This window comes from Macrobrachium rosenbergii, chromosome 41 (genome assembly GCF_040412425.1).
Source record: "Macrobrachium rosenbergii isolate ZJJX-2024 chromosome 41, ASM4041242v1, whole genome shotgun sequence".
NCBI classification, from domain to species: domain Eukaryota; kingdom Metazoa; phylum Arthropoda; class Malacostraca; order Decapoda; family Palaemonidae; genus Macrobrachium; species Macrobrachium rosenbergii.
The window spans coordinates 37,099,197-37,108,511 of NC_089781.1; the positions used below are offsets into that span (position 1 = coordinate 37,099,197).

General features: G+C 36.6%; 1 long non-coding RNA gene across 1 annotated transcript; it reads left to right on the plus strand.

Moving 5' to 3' along the window:
* Positions 1-3,276: 3,276 nt before the first annotated feature.
* LOC136826808 (uncharacterized) lies at positions 3,277-6,576 on the plus strand. Its single transcript, XR_010849715.1, has 2 exons — positions 3,277-3,505; positions 5,527-6,576. It is a non-coding gene; the product is annotated as an uncharacterized lncRNA (long non-coding RNA).
* Positions 6,577-9,315: the final 2,739 nt, after the last annotated feature.

Below are 9,315 nucleotides of genomic sequence, written 5' to 3' on the forward strand. Positions count from 1 at the left end.
CTATAAAAATTGGTGCCCAAACCTGTAGAAGTATTTTTCCTGTGAATGCTGGTTTGAAACCAATTATTTTCCCTGGTGGTGCGTAAGTCAAGAAATGATAAAGAGTTACGAGTTTCTTTCTCAACTGTAAACCTAATATTGGGATGTTGGGCATTAATGAATTCTAAAAAGGAATCTGCATTAAAATCGCGTTTAAACAGGGCAAAGGTGTCGTCCACATATCTTTTATAAAATACAGGGTGGAAACTAAGGGGACAATTGTCAAATACTGTCTCCTCCAGGGAGTTCATAAAAATATTTGAGAAGGTAGGACCTAAAGGGCTTCCCATTGCCATCCCCTCCACCTGTCTGAAACAAGAATCATTAAAAATAAAGACCGTGTCCCGCACGGCCAATTCTAAAAGTTGTTTAAATAAGGTTCTATTAAAACCGTTAAAAAGAGAATCGGGAAATGGAAAAAGTTTGGTCAATATGTCCCCTTAGTTTCCACCCTGTATTTTATAAAAGATATGTGGACGACACCTTTGCCCTGTTTAAACGCGATTTTAATGCAGATTCCTTTTTAGAATTCATTAATGCCCAACATCCCAATATTAGGTTTACAGTTGAGAAAGAAACTCGTAACTCTTTATCATTTCTTGACTTACGCACCACCAGGGAAAATAATGGGTTTCAAACCAGCATTCACAGGAAAAATACTTTTACAGGTTTGGGCACCAATTTTTATAGTTCATGTAATTTCAATTTTAAGTTGAATTCTCTCTCCACCCTCCTCCACAGGGCGTATTCTCTGACTTCCAGCTGGACAGCCTTTCATAAAGAAGTAGAGTTCTTGGCTAATTTTTTCGCAACAGTTGTTTTCCATCCCACTATTTCCATCGAGTACTTAATAAGCTCTTAACCGCAAAAATTAAACAATCTATTCCCACATATACCGTTCCCAAATTATGTATTTATGCTAAGTTCCCTTTCCTTCATGACAAAAGTTTTAAAAAGAAATGTATGAATTTAATTCATCATGAATTGCCAGCTGTAAACCTGAAGTTGATTCCACGAAATCCTCTTTTTTCAGAGTGAAGGGCAGACTGAGCCCTTCCTTGACATCCAACATTATCTATAAATATACCTGTCACCAAGGTGTCAGCTTCAGGACGGGTTGCACATTGTCCAATCCCGAACTATTCAATGTTCGGAACCATTCCAAGATTTGTGGTACCCGCTTGGATATAATTGATTTTAAAATTATTGGATCTGTCCGTAAGGACGACGAGTTGATGGTGTTGGAGTCGCTTTTCATAAAAACTAATGTATCAACACTAAACACCCAATCGTCGTCCACTCAGCTGTTTATAGCATAACTGCCTGTTTGATTACTCTCCACGTTCGTTATAGGTTTCTTTCGTTTGTTTATTTTCTCCTGTCTTTCTAGTCACTTTTTAGCTCTTGCCTTGGTAGGTGTTCCTTTCAAGTTCTTGTTTTAATTTTTTGTATTTGTAAATGTTTTAAATTTTTAAAGAAGTTTTTCCCATTGTATAAAGTGACATTTTAAGTATTGATTGTCTGTAATTTTCCAGCCTTGAAGATGCATCATGTGATGTGGAACGTTGGCAGAATAAACTTGATCTTGTAAGAGACATGCGTGCCTTTACCTCTTCAACCTGAGATGTTTGTCGGGTCTGTTTCCCTGCGATTCTTCTATATATATATATATATATATATATATATATATATATATATATATATATATATATATATATATATATATATTTTTGTCACTAATTCATACCTGCCCTTTTTAGTTTTTTCTGTAAAAGAAAACTATTGTGCCGGCTTTGCCTGTCCGTCCGCACTTTTTCTGTTCACCGTCAGATCTTAAAAACAACTGAAACTGGAGGGAGGTAAATTGGTGTATATATCATCCACCCTCTAAGCATCAAACATACCAAATCGCAGCCCTCTAGCCTTAGTAGTTTTTATTTTATTTAAGGTTAAAGTTAGTCATAATCGTGCCTCTGGCAACGATAGAGATAGACCACCACCGGCCCGTAGTTAAAGTTTGAAGGGTCGCGACTCATACAGCTTTATACCGAGACCACGGAAGGATAGATCTATTTTCGGTGGCCTTGATTATACGATGTGCAGAAAACTCGATTGCTCCGAAGAAACTTAACGGCGTATTTTTTACTTCTTGTACTTACAGACGTTAAGCCCACAGTTACCCTTTTATATCGAATCCACTTTACCTTGGGTGTAACTCATTTGTGTGTACCTCTAAATCGTATGCTGCCTCTACAATTTTGCACTTAACAATAAATACTTCACGCTAATTTTAGCCTATGTTGGAGCTTTTGGGACAAGTTCACTCTGCAGTCATCAAGTCAGGTTTGTTACCAAACGAATTCTGTACAATCTTTCAAATTGAAATTCCCTGACCAATAGTTTCCCCAATTTTAGTTTTCTGTAAAAGAAAACTATTGAGATGGCTATTTGCCTGTCCGTCCGCACTTTTTCTGTCCACCCTCAGATCTTCAAAACTACTGAGGCTAGAGGGCTGCAAATTGGTGTGTTGATCATCCACCATCCAATCATCAAACATACCAAATTGCACCCTCTAGCCTCAGTAGTTTTTATTTTATTTAAGGTTAAAGTTAGCCCTGATTATGCGTCTGGCACCGCTATAGGTTCCAACATCACAGGCCACCACCGGGCCATGGCTGAAAGTTTCATGGGCCGCAGCTGAGAGTTTCGTGGGCCGTGACTGAGAGTTTCATACAGCATTATATGCTGCACAGAAAGTTCGATTGCTCCGAAGAAACTTCGACACATTTTTTACTTGCTTGTTCTTGCTACGACTATACAGTAGTCATCGACGACAACGAAGTAATAAGTTATGGAATACACCTGGATTTTGTCCACGCAATTAAATAGTCCAAATAAATAGCTTTATAAACGTGTAATGTCATGGAATTAAGCTCAGTAAAAAAATCCAGAATTATGCTAACTGGCAACAATATTCTTATTTTGACGCAAGCACTACTGTAAGATATAAGGCTTACAAAGAAACTGTAATAAACAAATTGTATTCCATGACAGAGTCGTACAGACATATTTATAAAACATGTATAAACATTATGAATGTTTCCTGGAAAAGTTATACCTACATTTTCCGTGTTTAGCATAAAAACATTTTGGCGCCAGTGGACATAAATTGTTGTCATTCAGTCAAGCTAAAACTGCGAAAAAATAAATACATCTCCATCTTCCCTTCCCAGATGCCATGCAAATAAGAGAGAACAAAAAACCGGATTCAAGAAGTTAGCACCACCGATTTGGGCAAACCCCCTCTGTCCCTCAATACTGGGGATTCCAGAAGGGCGTCTCTTGGGGTACCAGCGTGCCAAGAATACGCGGCCTGGGGTATATAAGGCTGAAGAGACCGTCGGAGGGAGTTAGTGAGCGCCCTTCCTCCTCCTTTCACCGACGAGCCCCACTAGGCAGAGTTCTGGTAGGAGCCCGTCTTTTCCTTTCTATATTGTCTCTTACAGTGTGTGTTTAATAGTGGCATAGGACCGAGCTCGGGAGCGTGATATTCTCTTGGAACATTAGCCTAGCAGGTTCTTTAATGAATTACGTTAGGATGCTCACAAGAGTGATACAGAAAGTATTCCGCGTCATCGATATTTTCTGAGGCTGTGAATACAGTTGCAATTACCGTAAATGAGTGTTAGTTTAACATCAACAGAGGGTATATATATATATATATATATATATATATATATATATATATATATATATATATATATATATATATATCATTCGTATTGTAAGTATATATGCATGGTTATCTTGTAATGTACGTTTTCATTATGCAAAGCTTCTTTAGATACTTTCTCTGCTGTGTGTGTATATATATATATATATATATATATATATATATATATATATATATATATATATATATATATATACCACGGGCAGAATAATTGGTAAGAACAAAGGGTTGCTTCAATGTAGGGGAGTAACGTTCCCGTGAGCCGACTCGTCAGAAAACTGGTTCCTTCTCATGGGAGACGTAAGAAGAAATTCCAGTCTTGTGCTCAGCGACTGGAATGGGGAGGAAATGAAAATCATTTTCGGGTAACAAGTAAAACAAGAACAAAAATGGATTAAAGATCATATAGAAAATTTAGTGAAAATTATGAAAAAACAGAAAATGAATCTGCTTAAATCATGATAGATTAACCAATAGTGTAATATGACAGATGACTCAGAGAAATGAGATTTTTGTAAACAATAGTATCATACTTAGAGTGATAAGAGCGTAGAGAAGGCGAAAATTTTATAGAAGTCGTTAAAGAACTCAAAAAAATCCATTCTTTGGATGTACCGCCTTTTTTGAGAAAGGAAACCAAAGGTCAACAAATGCTGAGAAATTCAGTGAGATGCGTTCTTTCTCTCCCTTGAATGTGGTGCCTGAAAGCAGAATGATATCATGCCACCCAAACTATACTAAAGAATAACTCAGGAACTAAGATATGGAAACTATAAATTGCAGAATAACTGACCAGTAGAAAGGGTCCTCCTGATGAGCCAAATGATCCGATAGAATAAACAAGGTTGTTAATGTTGATTAGGACGATATCGGAGCTTTTCCAACCACTGCACCTGTGTAAAATTTGCAAAAGTCACAGCGTACTCCATGATAAAAGGGAAATTTCCTTGTTATGTCAGTGGTCGAGGTATATTACTTCCACCATGGTTATGTCCCTGACTATGTCATGCACAAATGAAGAATCTGTGAATCAGAGACGAAAACCTTTTTGTTTTACTCTAGACGCATAATTTCTATTTGGTCTACGTCCTACTCGCTTAACCTTTGTTCCTCTAACTTTATCATCTTATGCTTTTCTAAAATCATATGGAAAAATAGCTATCTTTTGATACTCCTTAGTTCATTTCAGATCTGTTTGCCTTGATGAGACAATCCTGTTGGCATATCAGGAGCATTAACTTGTTAATTGTCGAATTATTACCAAATTCTTCAAAGACTGGATAAGTTCCTAATCATTTTGAGCGTTCACATTACTTCTAACATTTCTTCAAAACTGGATAAGTTCCTAATCATTTTGAGCATTCACATTACTTCTAACATTTCTTGCTTTGGAATAAGGTCTCATATTTAGAGTTCTTCTTCTTCTAAGTCTTTAGATCCACCTCAGCAACAGGGTCTCGTAGTCTACACCGTTTCAGGTCCCATTTTGGCCAGTGACTTGTTAATGAACGGAAAACAATCCCTTTCCCTCTACGGTGGTTCTGTGACATCTGAATTTAATAACATGAGTATTAAGAGAGGCGTTTCAAAGGTAAATCCTGACTCCTAATGTTGCTACCACTACCACTGAACAGTAACAAAATGCTGTTTGCAAAAAATTCACAGTTTTAAGAATCTTCATTATCACTGTATTAATTTCCTAATTTATTCTAATCTTGATACTGAAAAATAATATTATTTAACTTTACCAACAGGTTACTCATCATGAAGCTGCCACTTGTGGTTCTGCTGTTAGGAGTACTTGGGCCCATCTTGATTGACGCTCAACCTCTGTTTGGAAAAGGGGGTGCAAAGCACTTCGGACTCGGAGGAGCCCTTGGCCTAGGATTAGGCTTTCCAGGATTTGGCGGAGGCTATTACCCAGGTGGATATGGAGGGTACTATCCTGGTTTTGGAGGCGGTTTCTACCCAGGATTTGGAGGCGGATATGGGCCTGGTTTCGGCTACGGCGGGATCGGTGTGGGTTTTGGAGGTGGCCTCTTTGGCTGATTTCTAATCTCCAGATTCTAAACAGTTTCTGAAATCGCTAGCTGTGCACGATAGATGCGTATCTGAAAAAACAGCTTCATGCAATGTACCTTATTTCTTATTATGATGATGATATGATATGCATTAGACTTGATAAGTTCTTTCAGGTACAGATGCAATCCATGCCTCTGGGAAGAATATTTTCTTTAGTTGTTATGAATGATGTAAATCTTCCGGATATTATTAGTCGAAGAAGAAATCTGAGGCATCAGAGAAACTTTGACCTGGGACACTGTGCTTGTCCTCACCCGATCCGTTCTGTATTGCCAAAATCTTTGATGTTTATTTGGATAACATACACCTAAGAAACGTGATGTATCATCTCAATCCTTGGTGTGATTCAAATATTCTTCTTCATTTACAAAAACTATATCTGTCAGAACTTTTCTGTGTGTCTCTTGTGAGGTATGCTTTTTAATGTTGTAATATTAATATTTAAACTTTGAATCTGGCGTAATCCAGCAGTCAAATGTAGCAGTACAGATGTTCCTACAAATTAAGTGAAATATGAGTCGAAAGGAAGGAATACTGATTGTACGACTATCTGCAAGGAAGTGGTTCCTATGCAAATTGCACATCCTTTAAAGAATCAGATATAAAAACCTAAATATTGCAAATCAACATATTGTAACTATTAGTGGTGATGATAGTAAGTTCAGTTTCTTAAAATAAAAAAAAAACCTTGGGAGATTACTCCCAAAACAAAACGAAAATTCCTTAAGAAATTTATAATCCTCAGTTTTTAGATCTCGAATTTTACCGCCAGAAATAATCGTCTCTCAAATGCCCTTCAAACTAATTTTTTCAAAGAAAATTATCACCAAAAGAACGAAGGGAATAAAGCAGAACACGGACTCACTTTTATGAAAGTGTAAATTCTAACGTTTTATTGTGTGGGATTATATATGAGGAAACGGAATCAAGGAAAAAATCCCAAAACTTTAAGTTGGAAATAAACTTGTGCAAACGACGGGTTTCAGGGCACTGTACCGCAAAGATGTATGATTCTTTTGGGACTGATGGCGTCAAAACTTGTGATCCCGACAAGTGGAAACATTTTAAAACTGCTGCGTTCTTGGGAACTAAACTTACTGCCGCCTCTTCCCCATTCGCTACCCTCCGTACAACCGACCAGATCAGATACTACATTAGTTTCAAAGATAGAGGAAAAAAATATCGAGTATACCCCTACTCTGCTCTTGAGAGTAATCGTTCTTGGGTTCTCTCTCTCTCGAGAGAGAGAGAGAGCAAGCAAGCAAGCATTCAGGTGGTGAATTTTGCTAGGCTATCTTGACAGCTTTTAGCCTTACGCAGAGGATGCATAAATTTTTGTCCTGTCAGGGAAGATATTGCCAGGTCCGAGTGGACACCTGCCAAGATACTATGGTAATGTTCCATAAACATTTGTCTTAGCGTAGTTTTCTTACTAACAGGTAAAAGTTTCAGATATCTATATATAAAAACTGACAGATAATCACTCCGGTACAGAATCCTTTTTAAAACTACCATCTTCTTAATGAGAACATTATATCTACGTTGGACTTTAACAAATTTGGTTTAAAACGCATATTTACAGTAACTCAACACGAATTTACAAATATTAAAGCTTACATCAGAGGAATAAGTAGCTCTACGAACATTCTCCTTAAAATTTGTGCTTTTTCTTATCGATTAATCCTTGGATGGATTGTGGTAGGAAAAATCTACTCATATTGTTCACTTCTAAACGTTCTCTACACTCATATTATTAAAGCTGGGATCATTATTTTTAACAATGCTCTGGTGATCTGCGTGTTGCAAAAATTATCATCAGCTCATTTATGAAGAACTTGTGGATGACCTCGGACTAAATGCGTCCACTATCACCAACAGATGACAAGAGTAACTTGTAAACTCCTTATGGAGATGCAGTTATGCATATCACAGGCACATGTATACTGATTTATGGTTGTTGTGATTTAAGGAACAATTGTCACAACTCTTAACAAAAAGTTCAGTGACTTGGTCCAAATTTTTTTGCACAAATATTCGAACTAGAAGTTAATTTCATTGCAATTTGCATCTGAAAACCAACAAGAATCTCGAAAAAAATTCATTATCACAAACCCTCTTAGTAATAGTACAGTTTGCAAGAAAATCTGTAAATGCAGATGATATTAAAAGAAAATGTTAATGAAGGTAATAAATATTGTCGCCGGTAAGTACAAAACTGTGCATAATTGAGATCAAATATTCAAGCTACTGAAGTACAATAACCCGATACCAAATAGCAAAAAAATTTATAAACAACTGTAAGTACTATATGCATATATTTTACCTGGGGCAACACAAACCATCAAGCAAGGAAAAACTAAGTCAGTGACAACTCAGAAAACAAGTAAAAATGCGCCGAAGTTTCTTCAGCGCAATCGAGTTTTCTGTACACTGTGTAATGGTGTATGAAACTCAGCCACGAACAATGAAACGCTCAGCCGCGGCCCATGAAACTTTCTGCCACGGCCCAGTGGTGCCATGTGTTGTTGGAACCTATAGCGGTGCCAGACGCACGATCATGGCTAACTTTAACCTTAAATAAAATAAAAACTACTGAGGCTAGGGGGCTGCGATTTGATATGTTTGATGACTGGAAGGTGGATGATCAACATACCAATTTGCAACTCTCTAGCCTCAGTAATTTTTAAGATCTGAGGACGAAGGGACAGACAAAAACCATCTCAATAGTTTTCTTTTACAGAAAACAAAAATCTTGCAAACTACTGCAAGTACTATATGCATCCATTCCACCTGGGTCAACACAAACTGCCAAGCAAGGGAAAACTGGCTCAGTGACAACTCTGAAAAAATCACAAGAAAATTCTCGTATCAAGACTCACTGTACAGTCCATTGTTAAATATTTAATTTTTTAAAATAATAATTATGTTAGTTTATTTACCTTATTTAATTTTTATTTGAAAGCATTCATTTACTCATTCAATAAGCCAAAATCATCGCTCACTTATTCAGCTGCTCAAAGCCTCTACATTCACAATAATTCACTATCCTCAGCTTGTGTTAAGATGAAGGGCATGGAATCTCTCAGTGTACAACACAAGTAACCAAGGTACTTGTAATAAATGCTCAAGCTGAGTAGCCCATTGAGTTTAATGGGTCTTCTTACCCACTGATTACAAAGAAAGACACTGATTCTTCAACACAGTCTTAGAATGTTAGGCAAGAAACTAATCATGCACAACAATGTTATTTTAATTCAGTTTTCTTAGTTAATTTATTTCACTTCATTTATCTTCTATCAGTTTTACACATTTGTTTATCTTACTTAATCTTATTGATTTATTTACTTTTTTTATATATTTATTTACTTGTTTATTGATTTCAGTTTATCATTTAATTTACTTTGTTTCTCTTTTTTATTTTCTTTATTTAGTTCATTAATCATTTTTCTTACTCTGTTTAA